Here is a 23,540-nt window from a genome sequence, read left to right on the forward strand (position 1 = left end):
CTTTCCAGTTCCCACTGAAGGGGCGCGACAATCCTAGACCTCGGAATAATCGATGTCAAAGGCTTCTCGTGTCTCGGGAGAGTAGGCTCGAGACAAGGCATCCGGCTTGACGTTCTTGGTGCCGGGTCTGTAAGATAGGAGAAACTGGAATCGATTAAAAAACAGAGACCACCGAGCTTGCCGAGTGTTTAACCGCTTAGCCTGCTGGAGATATTCTAGGTTCTTGTGGTCTGTAAGAACCTGGAAAGGGTGCTGAGCCCCCTCGAGCCAGTGGCGCCACTCCTCCAAGGCAAGTTTTACCGCGAGCAATTCACGATCCCCCACGTGGTAGTTGCGCTCAGCATCCGACAGGCGGCGGGACATGAAGGCGCAAGGGTGTAACTTTCCATCCTCACCCCTCTGAGATAGGATGGCCCCTACCCCCACCTCTGAGGCGTCCACCTCCACCACGAAAGGTTTTTCTGGGTCAGGGATCACAAGAATGGGAGCGGAAGTGAAGCGGCGCTTGAGATCCTCGAAAGCCCCTGCTGCCTCTGGACCCCAGTGAATCTTGGCTCCTCCTCCCTTGGTAAGCGCCGTCAAGGGGGCCACCACAGAGCTGAAATTCTTAATGAACCTCCTATAGAAGTTCGCAAAGCCAATGAAACGTTGAACCTCCTTGACTGTGGCAGGTATGGGCCAGTTGTGAACTGCCTCAACCTTCTTAGGGTCCATCTCCAGGTGGCCAGGAGTGACGATGAACCCGAGAAACTGAGCCTGGGTAACATGAAAATCACACTTCTCGGGCTTTACGTAGAGATGATTGTCAAGGAGTCTCTGGAGAACCCTGCTAACATGCCCCTCATGCTCCTCCAGTGACCTTGAGAAAATGAGGATATCGTCCAGGTATACAAAGACGAATTGATTAAGCAGGTCCCGGAGAACGTCATTAATCAGTGCTTGGAACACTGCGGGGGCATTGGTGAGCCCGAACGGCATCACGAGATACTCATAGTGGCCCGTGGGGGTGTTGAAGGCAGTCTTCCATTCGTCCCCCTGCCGGATACGCACAAGATGGTAAGCATTGCGGAGATCCAGTTTAGTAAAAATGGAAGCCCCTTGAAGCAGCTCAAAAGCCGTGGCCATGAGAGGTAGGGGGTATCGATTCCTAACCGTGATCTTGTTGAGGCCCCGGTAATCAATACAAGGCCTAAGACCCCCGTCTTTCTTCTCAACAAAGAAGAAACCCGCCCCAGCCGGGGAAGTAGAGGCACGGATGATGCCAGCTGCCACAGACTCCTTAATGTAGGTATCCATAGCCGAGCGCTCGGGGGGAGATAAGGAGAAGATCCGACCCCTGGGAGGGCAGGAGCCAGGGAGCAGATCAATAGCACAGTCGTAAGTGCGGTGAGGTGGTAAGGAGGTAGCCCGGGACTTGCTGAACACTGCCTTGAACTGATGATAAACACTAGGGACTCGGGACAGGTCGACAGACTCTTGAAACTCAGAACTAGGAGCTGGGGGACTCTGACGCAGGCAGGTGAGTTGGCAAGTGGAACCCCAGCTTAGAATGGTGCTAGTGAGCCAGTCGATATGGGGATTATGTCTTCGCAGCCAAGGATGACCCAGGATAATAGGGTACTCGGGGGAGTCAATAAGATAGAAGGTCTCCTCCTGCTGGTGTTGACAGACAGTAAGTTGCAGGGACTGAGTGGCCTCTGTTACTTTGCCCGGTTCCAGAGGTCTGCCATCCAAAGCGGTAACTGCCTGGGGGTGAGGAAGAAGTTGGGTAGGGATCTTAAGTTCCTTAGCCAAGGTTAGATCCAGGAAGTTGCCTGCGGCACCAGAATCAATCATAGCCTGGACCAGATGCTGGTGGCCCTCCCAGGCCAAGGTAGCTGGAACAGCTAGGACGGCGTTAGCAGGAGGAGCTCTAATCTTCCCCATCACAGCCCTCCTGTTGCTGGGCGGGGACAGGCGTTTCCCGAAAGCTCGGGGCAAGTGGAGCGGAAGTGGCCGGAAGCACCGCAGTAAAGGCAACGACGCTCCCTCATGCGACGTTCCCTCTCGTTGGGAGAAAGCCTGGAACGGCCCAACTGCATGTCCTCCGGGGAATCATGGAGCTGTTCAGGAGCTGGGGAACCTCTGGACGAAGGAATACAAACTGGAGAAACAGACCTGCTCAGAGGAACTTGGGACTGAGACTCCTTGCGGCGAGCCGCCCTCCGCTCTCTCAGGCGATTGTCTAGGCGGATGGCCATTGCTATGAGGGACTCGAGATCCTCAGCTGGTTCTCGAGTGGCTAACTCATCTTGAAGGGGCTCAGACAACCCTCCCTGAAAGCAGACCCTCAGTGCCTCATCGTTCCATCCGCTCTTTGCCGCTATGGTCCGAAACTCAATGGCAAAATCTGCTGTGCTACGGGAACCCTGACGGAGAGTGAGTAGGCGCTTGGAAGACTCCCGACCACTGACAGGATGATCAAACACTCGCTTGAACTCTTCCACAAATGCCGCGTAGGACTCACAACAGGCACCCTGAGATTGCCACACTGCGGAGGCCCAAGAGAGCGCCTTGTCAGAGAGAAGGGTAATAATGTAAGCAATCTTGGAGCGGTCTGTGGGAAAACTTGAGGGTTGGAGCTCGAAGGTGAGGGAGCACTGGGTGAGGAAACCCTGGCAGGAACTGGGATCTCCAGTGAAGGGTTTTGGAGGTGGCAGTCGGGGCTCCACCACGGGAGAAGGCCTGTCGCCACTCTGAGGTGATACAGAGGAAGGTGAAGAACCAGGGAGGCGTTCAAAGAGCTGGCGGATGGAACTCATCACATCGGCCAGGAGTTGAGAGTGTTTGGCCATTAGCTCTTCTTGTCGGCTGAGAACGGCTTCATGGCGCTGAAAAGATGCCTCGTGTTGAGCAATCACCGCCAACAGATCCTTGGAACCGAGTGTCTCTGGGTCCATGAGTGACTTGGTTTTTCTGTCACAAGCCGGGCTAGAACTCGGGTCTCTGGTGTGGTGGTTGAGATATCTGCCACAAGGCCACAGAGACTGTGATGTTGGACCCAAACGAAACACTCAAGGCAGAACTCCAGGCAATGTAGATTTAATAAAAAAAAAGTATTTTCAAGCAAAAATCCAACAAAAGTTCTTCTCAGACAGAGGTATTAATAACATAAGAGATAATGGAAAAAACCACATGGGAAAATAAAAACTCCACGAGGGGAGAAAACAAAACTAGAGAACATTAATAACCAAATAACTCAAAACACCTTACTTGAGATAGCTTGGAAAGACTTGGAGAGACAAAGCAGGAAGCACGCGGCCAAGACTCAAAAACCAAGTGAGGAACAAGGGGAAAAAACACAACTAAAATACCCTAGGAGAAACAAGGCACAGGTGACCTGGATAATGCTAACAAGGATCCATGTGGAAAAACTAAGGCAGAGGGGAACACAGGGGACCTCTAGAGGCATGGAGACAAACTACAGGAGGTAGGATGCTGACAGTGTTAGGTTTGGAAATTGATGAGCCAGAGGTGGAGTTAGAAGCCCTTCTAAAAACAAATACTTTTTGAAAGTGTAATTTGCAATGTTTTTATTTTCATTTTTACTTAAATATAGTAATAGTACGACAGTTGTAAAAGTTCACAGACTTTGGCTTTAATGGTGCTAAACTCTTGCATAAACTATATAAATTATAAGATATGAAGCGATCAAAAACACGGTTTGAAATCACTGGTGTTTGTGAAGTCACAAACTACCTTGTAACCAATCACGTCAACGTGCCGGCGGGCTTTAGCATATCATTACCTGAACGCGCAAGGGAGTCTCAAAAGAAGCCAGATTATCCCGGTATATTTTTCTGTTGATATGAAAAATTGGGTAGATTTAGCATTAAAGTGATACCATTGTGCAGCATTTACCTCAGTAAGTTGACCGAGTGGATCTCTGAGCCCACGTGAGTGTGTGGAGGCGGGGCTAATTATCATATTCATAGATCTGCATATAATAAATGAGGCAAGATTTTTTTTTTTTTTTCACAGGAAAAACGTTTAAGTATGTCATTTTGGTGATCAAAGATAAGTTTTAAGGGATAAAATTATTGACTACAGGGGGACTTTAACATTAGTTAATGCAATAGAGCAAATGACAAAGAGCAGTACTTTTAGAACATTTATTAATCTTCGTTAATGTCAATATCTACATATACTAATACATATTTAACATTTCAAGTAGCTAATGTATTATGAATGAACATAAATTAACAATGAACAACAGTAAGTTAACATGAACCTAGATTAATAAATGCTATAAAAATGTCCATTGTTAGTTCATGACACCCAATTCATTAACAAACTGAACCTTATTGTTTAGCGTTACCTTCCAGTCTTATTGTCTCAGAGTTATGCTCTCACAAAACAGTTGAATTCAAAAACACTTGTTTAAAATGCAGCTTGTTTGCTTTGAGGCACAAAACAAATTTTGTGTCTACAAATATGGTGAAGTAGTTAAGTCAATGTAGAAGTACGTGGGAATGTTTGAGCACTTTTGTTGTTGCACTTCCATTGAAGTCTTGCCAACTGCAGCATCTGCAAACAGCTCGCATTACAATACCACTTTGTTTCTTCTTTATCTTTTTTTTTTAATGATACTTGAAAATCTGAAGAAATCTATGCTATTTGTTTTGCTTATGCATTCAGCTTATCTCTAATTTAGTCAGCTTTTCATTCCAATCTTTTCCCATGTGGATACACTATCTGCTTTAAAGGTAAAGTGCATTATTAAAACAGCTGCTGGTTGATGTAATCTCCGTTGAGTAGTGTCAGATGCTGGGATTTCTTTGTGATGTCACAAGGGAGTATACTTATGGTGGCTTTGCATTGTCAAACGCTGGTACTGCAACAAGGCAAAAGTCAGGCCAAACACTGACTTTCTATTTCTAGTTTTTCTTTCTTGCCTCAGCGCATTGGTTAAACATACATGCTCACTCTGCTCTTTCTGATACTTAATAGCTTTTTAAAAGGCTAAAACAAATCTGTTTTCCTATATGTGCACCAACTGGCTTGCTCATGTGTGTTGCTCTGAATGAATTAAGGCATCAGCATTTTATGAATGGGCTCTAATGGAAAGTGTGTCCCCCACTGGGACCTATCTGCTATCCAACTGAGAGAGCTGCTCCGATTTGACCAGAGATCTCCACACCAGCTGCCATGACCTAAAGAGGGGGTGAAGTCCCCAAATGTTATGTGGAAAATATGCTATTTAGTTCAAGGAGAAGCTTTCTTTTCCATTTTGCAGTTGAATGGCTTTAAATTGCCACAGTTTTCCCTATTCACAGAGTGAAAATAAATTGCTTGGCAAAAATGTCATAAGACAGCTGGGCCGCACTCACCATATATTGTTTGGTGTTGTGCTTCAAAAACAGGAAAATCATATATTTAAGCATCACTTGTAAAGAGTGCATCCTGATTCATTCTCTCAATCCTTAAAACGAAAGAAACCCTGTAACTCTGTCTGCATCCGTGTACCTCATACCACATATTATTTATAAGAGAGAGAGAGAGAGTGAGAGCAAAGTGCAACAAGACAAAAAGTGAGTAGTTCCCATATGAAGACATGCCTTGGCTGCCTCTACTTGGCAACAAAAGAAGAAAGCAGAAAGCATGAGAAAAGGGAAAAGTATGCAGCAAAAAGAAGCGAGAAGGTACAGACGGAAGCGGAGAGGAAATGCAATAGCATTCACACTGTAATGTGAAAAACAGGAGGGGGTGTTTGATATTATCAGTTCTGAGGCACCGTAGATCATCTCCAAAATCGAATTATCCCCTAAAGGAAAACACGACAGACAGAATATAGAGGGGGCAGGATGTTGAACTGCAGGGCGGGAGAGAAAAGGAGGGAGACGCTAAATCAGACTCCATTTTCCACTTTTTCATTTTAGTAATCGCACACGCTCTCCCGGAACGGCTTCATCCCACATCTCACAACTCCATTACTGCGGCAACGGAGAGCTTTTGTGTGCCGGTAACAGAAAACGGCTGGGACAGATAGGGAGGGGTCTGGAAGCAAAGGTATTCAGGGGTTTTAGTAAGGACAGCAGTAGGGCTGTGGGGGAGAGAATTAAAGAATATAAGAAACAAAATAGAGAATGGTGAAAGAAAAAGAGAGATAGATAGACAAGAATTCTATCCAACTATCCAACTAGCTCTCTAGCATTATAATATGCAAGTAACACAAGAAGACAACAGAATACCTAAGATACAACAAGGCCAATCTTTTCTTAGCAATCCTTGAGCTTGAGAAACTATGAGAAAATATATATAACCGCTGTGAAATTAATATAAACAATCTTAGATGTAAGATTTATTCCTATAAAAAACAGTTATAGCTTAGAACAAATATACTGAAATTCCAAGAACACCAAAGGTAAACTCCTCAAATCTGATGAGATCATCTCTACAGCCTTAAGTCTGGACAAAGATAAATGCTTTTACACTGTGAATGAATCTAAAATGAGTTAAAGTTTGTGTGCTGGGCAACAATCTTGCAGTGGGCGCTTGGCTTTAGCCAAGCTGTTTATCAAGATATACAGTGGATTTCAGCACCACGGACAGTGAAATCACTACTGAAGCAGCTCAGGATTTCAGCACTTTGGACAGTGCAGCTACCCAAAGGAAGCCGTCGCTTTCAGCACCATGGACAGCACAGTCATTGCAGAAACCATCTGAGATTTCAGCACCACGGACAGTGCAATCACCACTGAAGCGGGTCAGGATTTCAGTACCTTGGACAGCGCAGTCATTGCAGAAGCTGCCAGACATTTCAGCACCATGGACAGTGCAGTCAACACTGTGGGTATTTCAGCACTACTTACAGAGCAGTTAAAACTAATTATGCTGGATGGATATTTTATCTTCATACACGGTGCAGCAAATACTAAACTGAAAGTGTGTTTTAGTATTAGACAAGGATATATACCTGTTCATTTGTGTGTGAATGCAAGAAAAGGAATCAAAGATCAGAAGAAGTGATCAAATGCTACTGAAAGTAGAGTATAAAAAGCTTGAAATGAGCTCTAGGAAGTAACATACAAACCTTTAATTTCCATCTATTCTAACTCTTTCGCTCACTTCAAATTTAAAGTCAGTAGTACTATTTGAAATCTATTCTTACAAAGAAATTCATTTTAGTCAGAGCCCCCCTTTCAAAATGGAGCATTTTGTATCCGTAGGCCTACAGAGCCGCTGATAGAGACTGAAACCTGCTGTGTGAGGTATGCAATTTTGGGGCTGCTCATTGTCACTCCATCTGTAGTGCAGTGGGGGTTAACTGCGGTCCACTGAATAGCCAATTTGTATGTTTCAAGTTGCAATTCACATTTTCAAAAAAGAAAAAAAAAAGAACAGAAAATGACAGTAACCTATGGTTTTCTTCTTTTATCTCTGTTGTGCTCTCTGTTTTCTTAGGGGGTAATATTGTTATCCTGCTGGGTGAAGATCTCAACTAGCACTGACATCTTTTCCAATCTTTTCTTATCCATAGAAGATTTGTCACTTTTGCTACCTCTAACTTCCTCACTTTACTTTTCCACTTTAGTTTATGTCCAATAACACCTATGTCTGTTCCCATGCTACTGCTTATATTCTATGGTTACATTTTAACCTACATATACACACTGTACAACATCTTAGACACATTAAATGCTTTAAACATATAAAAGTAAATAATATGCATACAGACAACATTGGACAAAATTATCTTCTTTAGAATAAAAAATGCATGCAGGTTTGGTACAACACGAGAGTGAGTAATGATGACAGAATTTTCATTTTGTAGTGAACTATCCCTTTAAGTAAGAGCAAGTGATGCTTAAGATTAATAGAACTATATACTGTAAAAAAAATAATAATAATAATAATAATGGCTTTACTCTGTGCTGTTGTAGAGAAGAGCACTCAAACAATATTTCAATAACATTACCACATAAACAGACTTATAAAGAAGCAAAACTGATTACAGTAAATCTGTTGTTATAAGAAGTGTAAATAATACATATGCTGTGAGAGGCAGTGAAACGAGAGCATGAAGCCAACATGGTAGACGGAAATGAAAATGAAAGCAATGTCAATTCAATACAGCTGATACATTACTATTATGTAGAGCTGAAAATAACATCTAACATTATTTTGTCAGAGTGCATTAAAAACCTTTCCTGCATTCAAAAGCAGGAGAACTATTTAGATTATGTTTACATATTCTGAAGAAATGTTCTGACTAATTGACTTTTAGGCAACAGTGCAGCGTTAATCTACTATTTCAAATGGCAACATCCGTATAGTAACAGCTCCCATGGCAACCAGGTTTCTTGCGTCCATCCCTTTTAAACTTCAAGGCTGTGTTAACAAGGCATTTTGTCCTTTCTTGTTTATGTATACTTATAAAAGATTTGCATGATTAGAAAATATTATGTTTTTGTACTGTTTATGGAGAGAAATGAAAAGAAAGTTTTTAATTAACTGAAGGATTCATATCATACATTTTTTGTATTTTTTTTTAATTGTTTAAATAAGTTCTGAAAATTACAGTATATTTTCATAGCAATTTTATGTCAAAAGATCAATGAATATTTAATTTCTATTTGATTGGTATGGTCCTTTTCATTTTAATCATTTGGGGTCAGTATGATGTTTTTTTAATAAATTAATTTTAATCAGCAAGGATGTAACAAAATTGATCAAACGTGACAGTAAAGACTTTTACATTGTTACAAATAAAAGTTCTATTTCAAATAAAAGCTGCTTCTGAACTTTCTATTCATCAAAAAATACATTAAAAATATATCGCAGTTTCCACAAAAATATTAATCAGCACAACTTTTTTTTCATCATTGACAATAATAAAAAATGTTTTATTAGAATGATTTCAGAAAGATCATGTGGCACTGAAGACTGGAGTAATGATGCTGAAAATTCAGTTTTGCCAGCACAGGAATAAATTATAAAATATATTAAAACAGAAAACAGTTATTTTAAATTGTTATTACACAATGTTACTGCCTTCACTGTATTTTGGTGAGCATAACAGGCTTTTTCAAAAACAAAACAAATATCTTACTGACTCCAAACTTTCGAACGGTAGTGTAGGCAAAACCGCAGCTAGTTGTCACTTATCTTCAAAACTCTAAAAAATTTAAAGTGTATTCTCTTTGTATTGTCACAGTGTTGTGTATTTTTTCTCGTTCTGGACTGAGAAATTTGCATTTATTTGTCAGCGCAAGCCCTGGAACTGTCAAAAGTCCACCGAGTGACGTGTTTTGCATCATCCGATGGACTTTTGACAGCTCCAGGGCTTTCGTGAAAACGAAAGTAACTCACTCCTGCTAAACGTTTACTCTTCGAATTCTGGGAACAATACAAGTCGACACCATTACAGAGCCCCTAAAGTAGGAGTGTCTAATCCTGCTTCTGGAGGGACACCGCCCTGCAGATTTCAGCTCCAACCACAATTAAACAGCTAATCAAGATCTTACTAGGCATGCTAGAAACATCCAGGCAGGTGTGTTGAGGAAATTTGGAGTTAAACTTTGCAGGACAGTGTCTCTCCAGGAACGAGTTTGGACACATCTACCCTAAAAGAACATATGAGAAATATGAGATGGGAGAAAAAAATATTTCAATGCTTTTTCATTCTCTTGCTAAAGTTTTGCGTTCCCCGAGAATATTTGTTCGCTCACAAAACCTTTGCGTTACCTTGCAAAAATGTTTGCGTTCCCCCGAGAAACTTTGAGATAGCTCGCAAAGAACTCAAAAGGTTTGAAAGCGAACGCACAGTTTCTCAGGGGAACACAAAAGCATTGACATATCATTTTTTCCTACCATCTCATATATTTTTTCCATTACCATGTCCCTTTGGGGCTCCGTACCATTATGACTAAATGTTTGCTAAGAAGTATTTCCTACTAAAGCAAGGTGGTATTTGACTCTGGTCAAGCGTATCCATAGCAGACTGGTGCGAGTGGCCTTGGATGGCAACATTCCTAGTGCATTATGGATGTTGAAGTTTTCCTACCTATTTGGCAAAAGGAAAGACAGCTTTTTTAGAGCCTGAGCACCAATGGTGTGAGGACCCTATTGTAATTGCTTCTCCGAAATGAATCGCATTTTTGAGGGCCTAAACATGCTCGAAAACTCATGAAACTTTGCACACGTCAGAAGTGGTGAAAATTTATGTCTGATATGGGTCTCAGAATTAGGTGTGGCAAAATGGCTCGATAGCGGCACCTACAAAATTTCAATTTTGCGCTACGTTACACGTACAAGTATGAAATTCAGTAGAGACATAATTTTCTTTGTTTTCTCTAGTTAGGTAGCACCGATTTCAAAAAATGTTTGCCTTTCTACTGTATAGGCAGCCATTGATGGCCCATTTTGCCAGCCGTGAAGTACCTATTTAATTTCCAATCAACATATTATTATTATTATTTTTTTTTATAGATGTTGGGTAAACAAGTAAATATAGCATACAATTAGGCAAAACCCAACTACTGCATGACAAAAAATAGAAAGAAAAAAAAAAAACTGTCCTTAGGACAAGAGTATTTTTCCATAAATTTAAAAACAGGGTAAGCTGTTGCACAAGTGACAATTACAATTTCTGTTGCACCAAACAACATTTTGAAATTTTTGCATTATATTTTTATAGTTTTGTGAATGTTTTTAAATGTCGTCACTGTTTTAATGTTTAAATTTTGCAGATAAGTCTATAAATATTAAATAATCTATTTAATGCAAGGTTCCCATTGTGACAACATGGCAACATGTCCTGCTGTAGGATCAACATGTTTTCAATGGCATGTGTCCTTTTTGGTGGGAATGTTCAACAGCTCTTTCGTTGTCTGTACAGAAACTGACTTTCAAAAATAAAGCTACCCTGAGAAATATTCACTGAAATTGAAAAAAAAAAAAAAACAAATTGTGACAACTTGCCCTGGACTCCCCTACATTTTGGGAACTGAGATGGTCATTTTTTTTTCTCTTGGTGGGTCCTCGCACTGCTACTGACTTGATAGTAAAATAGGGAATTTGGGTTGGTTCTGCTCCAGATGTGTCTATATGTGTGTGTTTGTGTGTATGTGTTTGTGTTGTGTGAGTGAGAGAGAGAGAGAGAGAGAGAGAGAGAGAGAGAGAGAGAGAGAGAGAGAGAGAGAGAGAGAGATAAATGGGACGGTGCCAGGCTGCAGTCCCAGGGTGGCCTTGGATCAATCTGCTTATCTGCAGGCTGCCAGCAAAGCCAATGATTAATACAACCCCATCAGTGAGGACACTCTTATTTATTACTGCACGAGACACAGCAGAGCACAGAACATAAAGACACAGCACACAGAGACACAGACTAACTACACCGTGTAGATGCAGGGGACACAGAGTCGCTGTTGCCAAACATAGAGGCAATAAGACACCGCCATAAAGCAAAGAAACACAGCATGCTTACAGAGCATTAAGAGCTATAGAGAAACTGCAAAAGAACAGAGATTTTGCCTTAAAGTGAACATTTCTGTAATGTAATATATATTATTTCCGAGTGAAACATGATATTTAACTAGAAAAAAAAAACAATTAGGATAAGACTTGACTTTATCCCTCAGCAGTTGATTGGCTTGTAAAAAGTAAGTGTTTCATAAGCCAGACCTGAATGCAAGTTCGCAGTTGATTGAAAATCCGCCAACACTCACTTTTAAAGAGTAAAACGAAAAAGTAAAGATTGAAGGTCAAGTTCACGCCGTTTTCAAAATAGATACGAAAACATATTATTGAATGTTCGTTGAATAACCAAATAATCATACTCCTTCTGAACATGCCAACACATAAATACCCAAACTACAATGGCTGTAGTTCCAAACTCATCGCACTACAGGCAGAACTGTGGTCTCTTTTAAAAGAAAATACTTGGGAGTTTATAAAGAGAAAGTCAGAACAGTAGAAAGGCTTACATTTATTTATTTATTTTATTTTTTTAAATGCATTTGTCTATTGTTTTGACTTACACTATTACTGTTCAAAAATTTGGGGTTGGTAAGATTTTTTTATTTATTTAAAACATTTATTTGATCAAAAATACAGTGAAAACAATAATATTGTGCAAAATGATTACATTTTTTCAATAACTGTACAAATCTAATTTATTCCTGTGATCATTCTAATATGCTGATTTGATGCTCAAGAAACATTTTTATTATCACAGATGAAAATGGTTATGCTTGATATCTTTGTGAAAATCGTGATTCATTTATTTATTTATTTATTTTTTCAGGATTAACAAAGTTCAAAAGAACAGCATTTATTTGAAATAGAAATCTTTTGTAATATTATAAATGTCACACTGACCCCAAACTTTTGAATGGTTGTGTAGATAAAGATCAAATTAAATGATCACATAGCATTTCCTGAAACTATATACCTCTACAGTGATATAAATGACTGAAGATTTTGGTCATACGTCCTACTCCGAATTATTGCTATATTTGTAAACTTTTTCGAATTAACATTAATCTGCAATAAATTTCTCTGTAAACTAGGTGACGTCAGCTGAAGAAACAAACATCCTTTTATCTTTGGAATAAAATGCACTGATAAAACAGAAATATGTATTAGCAAATTCATTACAGAGTAGATGACAGAGCTAACAGCGACGGTACTATAGAATACAGAAAAACATCGTGGTTGAGTGCAAAGTCACACAACCTAATCTGCAGTGCATCCTTCATTCATAATTACATAGACAAACAATTTCATATGGAAAAAAACAATTACAACCAATCAAAGCACAGCTATGAACTGAACAACATCAGCATGAACTCTAAACACAGCTAAAGGAGCACTTGGAGTAGTCTGAGCAAGTACAGCTGTGTGTCGGCAACAAGGCCAATCGAAGAAGACAGCAAGTCACAGCATAATATCTTCAGGGTCAAAGGTTGCAGACAGCGAGGTTCAAATAATGAATAAAGAGACAGAAATGTAAACGTCAGCCGTCTTGTGTCTCCGCTGGCTATGCGTGTTTGTGTATGAGAGTGTGATATTTGCAATGTAGGCAAGTTTGAGATGTAGAATGCTCATACGGTGAATATAAAAATGTTATACTGAAGGCACACTGCCCAGGGCTTTTGCCAACAATCACAGTGGTCACTTAATGCAAATACTAAGCTATGGTACATTAACTCTAATGCCATTAGACCATTGTAAATTAACAGGCTCCACTTTCCACGTCTGATAAAATTCAATCAAATGCAAACGGTCTTGCTTATGAAATAGGATGTTTCACCTATCATCCGAGTGGTTCAGTCCTTTTTTCTAGTAAGGCAATTTGCACTGACCTATAGGCAGCAAAAAGGTTCTGCTTGCATAGCTATGAAATTAGTTTAATCTTTGCCCAAATTTGGTGTACTTTTTCTCCCAAATACCATTTTTTCCATTGGAATTTGTCTGGATTCTGTTTTAAATGATTAGTTCACTTCAGAATTAAAAATTTCCTGATAATTTACTCACCCCCATGTCATCCAAGATGTTCATGTCTTTCTTTCTTCAGTTAAAAAGAAATTAAGGTTTTTGAGGAAAACATTCCAGGATTTTTCTCCATATAGTGGACTTCAACAGGGTTCAATGGGTTGAAGGTCCAAATTGCAGTTTCAGTGCAGCTTCAAAGGCCTCTAAACGATCCCAGCCAAGGAATAAGGGTCTTATCTAGCAAAATGAGATAAAAATAAAAAATAAAAATTATATACTTTTTAGCCACAAATACTCATCTTGCACTAGCCCTGCGATGCACCACGCATTATGTAATCACGTAGGCGGAAGTACCGCGGTAGGGCGAAAAATTTCATCTCATTTTCTCCTCCAAATTGTCCAACATCGTTGTTTTATTTATTTTTTTTTTTAAATCCATTTTTTTTCTTTGTAAACACTTGCTCTGTACTTCTGCCTACATCACGCATGACCTTTCCAACGTGATTACGTAATGTGTAATGCATTATTTTTTAGAAAATGGCCTATCGTTTCGCTAGACAAGACCCTTATTCCTTGGCTGGGATTGTGTAGAGCTGCACTGAAACTGCAATTTGGACCTTCAACCGTTTGGTAACTGTTGAAGTCCACTATAGGGAGAAAAATCCTGGAATGTTTTCCTCAAAAACCTTAATTTCTTTTTGACTAAATAAAGAAAGACAAACATCTTGTACGACATGGGGGTGAGTAAATTATCAGGAAACTTTAATTCTGAAGTGAACTAATCATTTAATGGTTAAATTACATTTTTGGTAATTGAAACGCATATATAATTAATTGAAGCAGGTTTTTATTTACAAAATCAAAACTTAACAAAAGCACTAAGAATCTCAGAATTTGAAAATAACAACCAAACGTACTAGGACGAGAACGGACAAAGAACTGAACAAAACAGAGTGAACTAATTGAAGAAACAAGACACATCTGACAAGACTAATGAAACAATATGAAACCTAGGAGACTAACTAGAAGCGGAAAATGGAACGAATGAAACCGAAAACAGAGCAAAAACCAACTCATAGTAAAACTCAAACACAGATAAAACAAGACATAACCCTGACACAAAAAGCATGTCAAATCAATTGAATTCATAATACCCTATTTTTGATTTATTCATTCAGGAATTCCTGAGCGAATAGGCTGGTTTTGGGTTGAACTTATCCAATCGAACAAGTTTCTCACAGGCAAAAAAAGTCATATTTTACACAAGTTTGAATTGAATAATGTAAATAAATAACATCTCCTGGGTTGCATGTGATATACAGCATGACTAAGCTAGCCCAAATCATGAACAAAAGACTCACATGAACCGATTCTTTGTAGTAAATCAAAAACATACAGCACAACTACTGAAGTCCAGCAGAATCATTTCATGAACTTTTGACCCACTCATTCCAATAAAACATTCACTTACAAAATCCGTTAAATAAATAGCAACTGCATGGTTTGACCCCGCTGATGATTAATTTTTTTAATTAATATTTTCATAATGTACCAAGTTAGAAGGTTTGCTGTATTATTGCTGTATTATAGCTGTGAATGTCTTTCATATAAGAAATTGACCAAGATGCTCAAAACCCAACACAACGTTAAAATACATCCATCTGTATGGCTCTAACAGAAGTGGTTTAAACTAAATGAATGAATTTAACACTTCTTCACTGTGCATTGCACAGCATGCTGTCAGCACACTAATTAAAATGTCACCACTACAAAAATCTAAACTAAAAAAAATAAGTAAAGGGAAAAAAAACATGTTGAATACAGCATAACAGAGTGATTTATTGACTCTCTGTTAATAAAACAAGAGTGAGAAGAACGTGGGAAGAGTGAGAAAGAGCGCAAACAAGTAAGTTTGATATTACTAAATATTTATTTGCACCCAACACTGTGCCACCACGGTCATGTCTCACTCCAAAATATGTATTCATACTACACAAAATAAAGAAACAAACTCACACATACACATAAAACAAAGGTAATGTCAAGTGAATGACTTAAACCTTCTCTTTGTCTGTCATTTTGTCTCTCTCTCCCTCTCTATTTTTCTCCTACAGGCGTCCTCCTGTCTTTCAACACTTTGATCTGTGTGCCAGTAACACAGGCAGAACTTCAAATAGCTTCAGTTCTGTCAGGTGGGCCCTCTCTCTTTCTCTCTCTCTCTCCCCTCCTCTCCAGCTGACACTTTCCAGTTGCGTGTGAATTTTGACAGCTGAACATGTCCAAAGCCCTCTATCAGACAAGTAAAGTGAAGGTTATGCAATACAAAACTTCAAGGAGGTTAAACTCCTCCAAAACGTTCCATTTGCTGGGCTGCACACTACAGGCAAAGCTGCTGACCCTTTGGCTTTCTTCAAATGGAAGGTTTTTTTTTCCCCTTTATTGAGACCTGTCTGCCTTCAGATTCACAAAAATGTCTATATCATACTGTCATGTTCAGGGGCATTGCGAGAGACCCATCAGTTTCTAGGTTTAAAGTGGCCTAGAAAACCTAGCAATGCCACAAGTCATGTCATGGCCTTATGCAGCAGAGAAACACACGTGTAGCCATCTTTAGAATTTTGTGTTTGAACTTCCGTTTTTGCGGGAGCTCTGTACATTTCTATGGCATCGCTGTCGAAGAGTATTTAGCTGGTGAAGTGGATTTACTTATTGTGGAGTTAACAAACATTGTCATGAGCATTGTAATGTTTGAAGCAAATGTCGTAACGTCAGTAGGCCGGAAAGATTTTAAAACGAGCAGTTCATTCATAAATCTGTAAGATCTTACCTTCATGCTGTGGAAATACAAACCGGAAGACAGAACACAACGAGCGCAGTGCTCAAAAGGGGTGGGGCTACATAAATCAAAATTGACCATGAAATCAAATTTGACAATTCTTATTTTTTACAGAATGTTGCAGTGTTTATTATAAAAGATTTATCCGTACACATTATTAAAAAATAATAATAATAAAAAAATCATATGCCCTCGTAAGTATTAATCAAAAACGTTAACCTCCCATCCCCCTCCAAACGACATTTGTTCTCTTCATGACGTATGTATCGGCGGAGGGAGGGACTACATATCCTCCACAACTGACTGAAAACTGGCATTTACTGCCTTCATTAACCCAACTTCCTACAATCCAATCTATTCCTGAGGATGAAATCAAGTCCCGCCCTACATTTTTTCATATTCCAGAAGCTGTTTCACTCGGATATATCCGTCACAATAGGGAAGAAAAGACTATCACAACGTCCACTTCATGCTGACTTTAATGCTGCCTTTACGTGCTATAGGAAATTTGATAATTCCCACTTCTGAAGTTGTGATTACGAGCTCATCGCATTCAAGTTTAGACGTGAGAGGGTGTTCACATGCAATTTTTTACCTAGGAAACTCATATTTACGATAATTCCGAGAGCACATGAAGGTAGCATTAGCTTCACAAACAGTAAAAAAACCAAGAAAAAAACAAAAAAACAAACAAGCTCTGTTCCGAACCTAGTGAGTTATCTTACCTAGATTTTAATGCTGTTACATCCACCAGCTGGAGTGCCCATGATCTCCACCAGAGGGCACTCCTCTCGACTCCCTTGTTTTCCCATCATCAACTTCAATTCCTATAACCCATTGTTTGGACTCATTATGTTTGATTACTTCCACCTGTGTCTCATGATCTTGTTATTGCCTGCCTATTAAGCCTTGTGTTTTCACTATTTCTTTGTGAAGTCTTGTTTGTGTTACACTGCATTTCTAAGAGCTTTATCTGTTTTCCTGTGTTACGGTTCTGATCTTCTGCCTGTTTTCCTGTGCTTTGGACTCTTTTGATATTTGGATTATTTGCCCTGTGGTTTTCGATCTTTTGCCTGTTATGTAGATTACAATTGTGGATTACCCTTAATAAAGTTGCATTTGGATCTTCTAACCGTGTCAGAGGAGTTCGAAACAAATGCATCATAAGCACAATCTCTAATCTCTGCCTTCAAAGGTGTAATTTCAGCAAAATTCTAAGGCAATGCATGTACCCTTTGTGAATAATTGAAGTTGGCAGATATGATAAAAGAAAAGTGGAATATATATGTGTAAATAAAAAAGTTATATCAATTAAAAATGACTATTTTACCTGTTATTTGTGTGCACTATTTATTTGTTATGCTTAGCTTAAAGTATGACATTGTTAGCTCAGCAACACATCGAATTCTACTGGATTCAGTCTCCCACGTGCTTCAAACTAGAAGCACTTAATTAAAATGAAGGAATCGTTTATCAATTTATTAATTCAAAAATAAAGCAAATAAATGATTGTGCAACAAAGACAAGCAGTTGTCAAATGCTAAAATGTTAAAACTTTATAAACAAATTAAACGTCTTTTTGTCATTTTTAAGTAATTTATTATTTTACTGTTATATAAGCTACATTCTTAAATATTAATTAAATAAACTGCTCTAAAAATATCTATTTACTTGTCATTATGAAAAATTATTTATTATTTATGTTTGAATGACTGAATTGATTCTATCATTTTATATTAAACACATAGTCATTAAAATGCTTACAGTCACCATTTCACTGTGCTGTTGATTTCTAGTCTGCCACAGTATTCAACTGTATCAGGAGGTGTATTCTGTACTCCCAAAGGTAGTCGCCGAATCATGTTGCTGCTTATTTGCATAATGTTGAGCTCTGCTCTTGCCAGAAATCTCCAACTTTCGTTAAAACGAATTATGTTCGATCACTTTGCCGCTGCAAATGACCATTTAGTATCAAGGCTAGATCTGTGGAACATGGGGCTTTGGGGTGCAAACGTTACACGGTCACACCAGCAACTGAAAAAATAACAAATAAAAACTAGAAAAAAAAAACACTTAAAATAAAATACAAAATCAACAAAAAAAAAAAAAAAAAATTGTCATTAAAAGTCATTAAGCACTCATTATGCGGTAAAATAATCTGACCCGTGTGTCTGTGTGGGAGAAGACATCCCACATGCAGATGCCAATATGTTGTGTTATGGCATTAAAACTAAATAATTTAGTCACACTGATAAACAATGAAAACACAATGACTGGCAGAAAATGTCAGAACACTTGAAAAACATGTAAACTTCATAAAATTACTTGTATATACACATGTCAATTTACCTAATTTAATTGCTGGGTTATTTGTGACCAAAGCATAATTTAAAGTTTGAAAGGTCTAAAAAGTGTGTAGCTGACATATTTTACTATAAATAAGTGCAAAACTGATTTCACATGAAGCTTTTTAGACTAGTCACGTAGACTAGTTAAGCTTACTTCCTGGTGGCCCCTCTGAAAAATGATGTCAGTGTCAAAGCTATCACATTTAGTCTATCACATTAGCTATCACATATAATAAATATCTAAGGCATAGAAGCCATTAGGCTATCTCACCTTGGGCAGCATAAACACTAATCTACATATTATTGCATGCCAAGATTGCCCATTATATGTGGCAGCATAGCAGCATACTTACCAGCCATAAGTATGCAGTACATGTAACAGCTAATCAACTGTGCACATCATAAGAATCTATCAGGAGTGAATTTAACAAGATCGCCCCTCGCTTTCTCCCTCCGCTCTGACAGGACTCAATTCCATTTCATATGCTTTCATTTATATGTCATTTTGTTGCTCATGTTTCAGAAACCCTCATCTGCTTTTCAGAGCATGAATGAAATACAGCGACCACTCGAAACTTTGAAACAAGAGCCGTGAGGCGATTCAAGCAATTTGGGTACTGAAGAGTCTTTATGGAGATGCAGAAAGAGAGAGGATAAAATGATGAAACTAGAGAAAGAGAATGGAAAGAAAGAGGTTTACAGTGGTGAGATGAGAGAGGGAACAAGAGCTCAGAAAGAGGTAAATGTTAGAAAAAGACTACATATAAATAGAGTGAGAAAGACAGAATGAGAGAATAATAATTGAAAGGAGAGAAGAGGTGGAGAGGTTAAATGAGAGCGTGATAGACAGATAAAATTAAGTGGGGGGTATGGAGAGAGACAGTGACGGAGAGAGAGGGAGAGAATGGGTAAATCAGTATGCATGGGCATTCTTCACATGAAGCACAGCGACTGACAGGGGACCAGCACAAAGTCTGATTGCTAAAGAACCCTGCTGACGCGTCTCACACATAGACACAAACAAGCATGCAAAAACACACATTCACGCATACCTTTCCCCAGGCATCTCCTAGGGCGATCTGTAACAAACTCTATGCTTCCAAGTCAGGAAACAAACACACACACACACACACACACACACACACACACACAGAGAGAGCAGGTACAGCGGTGTTGTGTCACCCTGAAACATGTGGAGAAAGAGAAAACTTATTCACACCCTCACTGCGACGGCATCTCTGATACATCAGACAATAATGGGGCTCAGAGGGCAAAGAGGACTTAGGAAAACCAAAGACAGACAGTGTTCAATGAAAACACCCTACAAGGACACATGCTGTGAACTATTGCACGCCCGTTTGTCATGGTGGTGTGTGTGCCTAGTAACCTAGATTGCCCAAGTCGGGCAAAATTCTCAATAGGCTTTTCATTCATGAGTTGAATTGGCTACAGAATGTTGAACTGGAATGACAGGAAAGAAAATGAACTTCTGAAAATAACATCATATAATATTAGACTGACAGCTCTCCTGTCCCCATGTTGGGAGAAATAAAGAAAAGAGGTGTTGTGTGCGCTGTGTAAACATGATGCTAATTGTAGTTCTAGACTAAATGTGAACATGCATTTACTCATCTCACTTGCATGAAAACATTCAGTATTTCTCAAAATGAATAAAAACATTGAAATGTAATCTTAGAATTTTATGCAAACCTGTAATAATCAACTATATTAAATTACACAAACATACTTTATGTATTTAATCTCACTTAACCAATGCCTTTGCTGCTGACCTATAATGATCTAATTCAACTATACTAATAAGCAAAAATTACTTTAGATTAGATTTAGAATTCCTTCTCCTGTATCCTATTCTTCTTTAATCCAGAATGGCAGCACAGCTGAAAGGTTTGTTTGAGATGCGCCCTCTACTGTACAGAAGTAAATATGCATTTCCTTCAGCCTGAGGCTTATTCATTTCACTTTTGGTGTGAAAGGGCCTTAACATTTGCCAAAAATATAACTTTTTTGTTGTTATTAAAATACAAACAAGCAAGCCCAGCCCAGTTGAGAAAAAAATGACACAAAAGTAATGTAACGCATTACTTTTCATAAAAAGTAACGCAATTAGTTACTTTTTTAGGGAGTAATTTTTAGGGAGTGTTCGGCTTAAAGATTAAAAGTCATATACACCTAGGATGGCTTAAGGGTGAGTAAATTAAGGGATAATTTTCATTTTTGGGTGAACTGTTCCTTTAATTATACATATTTACTGCCTGATATGTAGACATAATCTGACATTTTTAAAGAAATTAATACTTTTATTCAGTGAGGACACATTAAGTGTCAATAAAGAATTTACATTTATGAAGTTTATATCAGCTTCCACAAAAATATCAAGCATCACAACTGTTTTCAACATTGACAATAATAAGAATTTGTTTCTTGAGCAGCAAATCAGCATATTAGAATGACTTCTGAAGGATCAGTTGACACTGAAGACTGGAGTAATGATGCTGGATAAATTACATTTTAAAATGAATAATATATTAATACTATTTCACAATATTAGCATTTTTACTGTATTTTTGATCAAGTAAATGCAGCTTTGGTGAGCATAAGAGACTTCTTTAAAAATATTACCGACTAAATTAGATTGGATATAACATTTGTGTTTATATATGTGAATCAAAACAATGAATGTATTGACAACTACATTGAAGCAACTACATTGAAGCAGCTACATGTATATCCTTAATTCTGCTTCCTTTCTGCTACATTATTTCAAGAATTGAACTGGAACATAAAAAAGTATATGCATTTCAGTACTGAATGGCGCACAACCCTGCTAGTTACAGTGGATAGAGGGAGAAGTGTCATGTATCAGTCACTGGAATTGAATAGGAACGTACTGTATCTCTTCAACATCCCGTGACAGAGTGAGTCTGACACGTGTAGACAGCATCTCCACCAGCGCTCACACAGCCTCATAGGACTATAACCAGCACTTGTCACAAGGAAAAAGATATTAACCTCTAATGCAGAAGAGTTATTCAAGCTCAGTGCCTGCTACTGTCACCCCATGACTGAAGCCATGCACATTTGCCATCGTAATGAGAGGACAAATTGGAAATATGGCTCACTGCTCCCCATTGAACAATAAAACCTCACACGCAGCTCATCTCATTAAACAAGGGAGTTATTGCTCAGGATACCACAACTAGATTAATTAACACAAGGTATGGAGGAAAAGGGCAGGTGGATGAGCGAGAGAGAGAAAGCCGAGTAAATGTGGCAACTGTACCTCATTTTACTTGAAATAATATGTGCTCAATTTAATTTCCTCATCCAAAGGACAGTAACCGCAAAAGGAAATTGAGAGTTCATTCGGCCTTAGCTTTAAAGATCACGTCAATCTGGAACGGACCAGCAGACCAAAGCTACATGACTTGAACAATACGTCACTCCTGAAACTCAGCGGTAATGTCCTCATTAAATGCATGAGCAAATTTTTTGTCAAGTCATCTTTGGAAGTGGACTGAACTCCTTGTTCATAATTAGGCCACTGAATGCTGATAAAAATGTTAACATAAAACCAAATAAACCTAATTTATATATGAAATCCCTTACAAAACCACTCAAGTGCATGCTGAGGCAGTTAAGATCGTTGACAAATTATCAAACAATCAAATTGTGACACCTTCTCCTCCCACGCGGTTGAAGCGGTTAATTGGCCATTAGGAGGGAAGCGTGCGCACCTGTAAAAGAATCCGTTAGCGGACACTGAAATTAAAGAGCTCGAGGCACGGTTTATGAGTTACAGTATCTTTATCGAAACACCGGCTTTAATGATGTCTGTTATGACCGTATCAGAGGACCTATTTAGTATTTAGACAGCATGAAAGACCTCAATTATAAAAAGTCAAGTTAATGGACATTTGTGTGAAATTACATAGTGAATATGTGTACAGTTATGCGAGACAAAATACAGTAAAAAAGGGTGCACATGAAGCACCTCAGAGCTTAAAAAATCCCTCTCATCATAAATAAATCTATCTGTTTGAAATGAGAGGCAAAGATAGTATTGACTTCTTAAAATTTTATAAGCACATATATTATGCTGTAACAGTGACCTTGGAACATAATGAGGTCGAACACATATTCGGATGTTTACACTCTCTCCCCAAATATGCGCACCCCCGTACTATTTTCAAAAAGCAGACAATAAGTAGGATGTCCAGATATGCAGTATTCATGAAACCGTAGGCGAACAATACCCGGATGGCCTGCATCTGCTAAGATTTTGAAATGTGGGCCATGGGAGTGCAGGCAGGTTTTTTGACAGACAAGTGCTGGGTACCAGGAAAGTTGTTCCTCATGGTTCAATTGTACTTATTTAACAACACCTAAAAGTAAATAATTTTTTCCAGTTATTGTTGGTATGTCATATGTTAAGCAACAGCAATGCATTTGTGTAAAAAAAAATTAATATTTAACAAGTTATGAAGTAAAATATCCGTTTTTTCCGTAATTTGAATACGGAAGGCGGTCTGGCTGAAGCTAGATATTTTACTTCATAACTTGTTAAATATGGATATTTTTTTACACAAACACATCACATCGCTTCGCTTCAGAAGGCCTTTATTAACCCTCTGGAGCTGTGTGGAGTATGTTTATGATGGATGGATGTGGATGGAGACACTTTCTTCAGCTCATACTCGTTTGGTAACGCATACTGCCATTATAAAGCTTGGATGCATCAGGATATTTATTAATAGTTCTCTGATTGTCTTAAGCCCGGGATACACTGCGAGATTTTAGCAATCCTATAAGATCATTACAAATCACACTGTGCGACATGGATCTATTAAACTTGGGTATGA

The sequence above is a fragment of the Ctenopharyngodon idella genome, chromosome 1, assembly GCF_019924925.1.
Source record: "Ctenopharyngodon idella isolate HZGC_01 chromosome 1, HZGC01, whole genome shotgun sequence".
In the NCBI taxonomy this organism is placed as follows: Eukaryota; Metazoa; Chordata; class Actinopteri; order Cypriniformes; family Xenocyprididae; genus Ctenopharyngodon; species Ctenopharyngodon idella.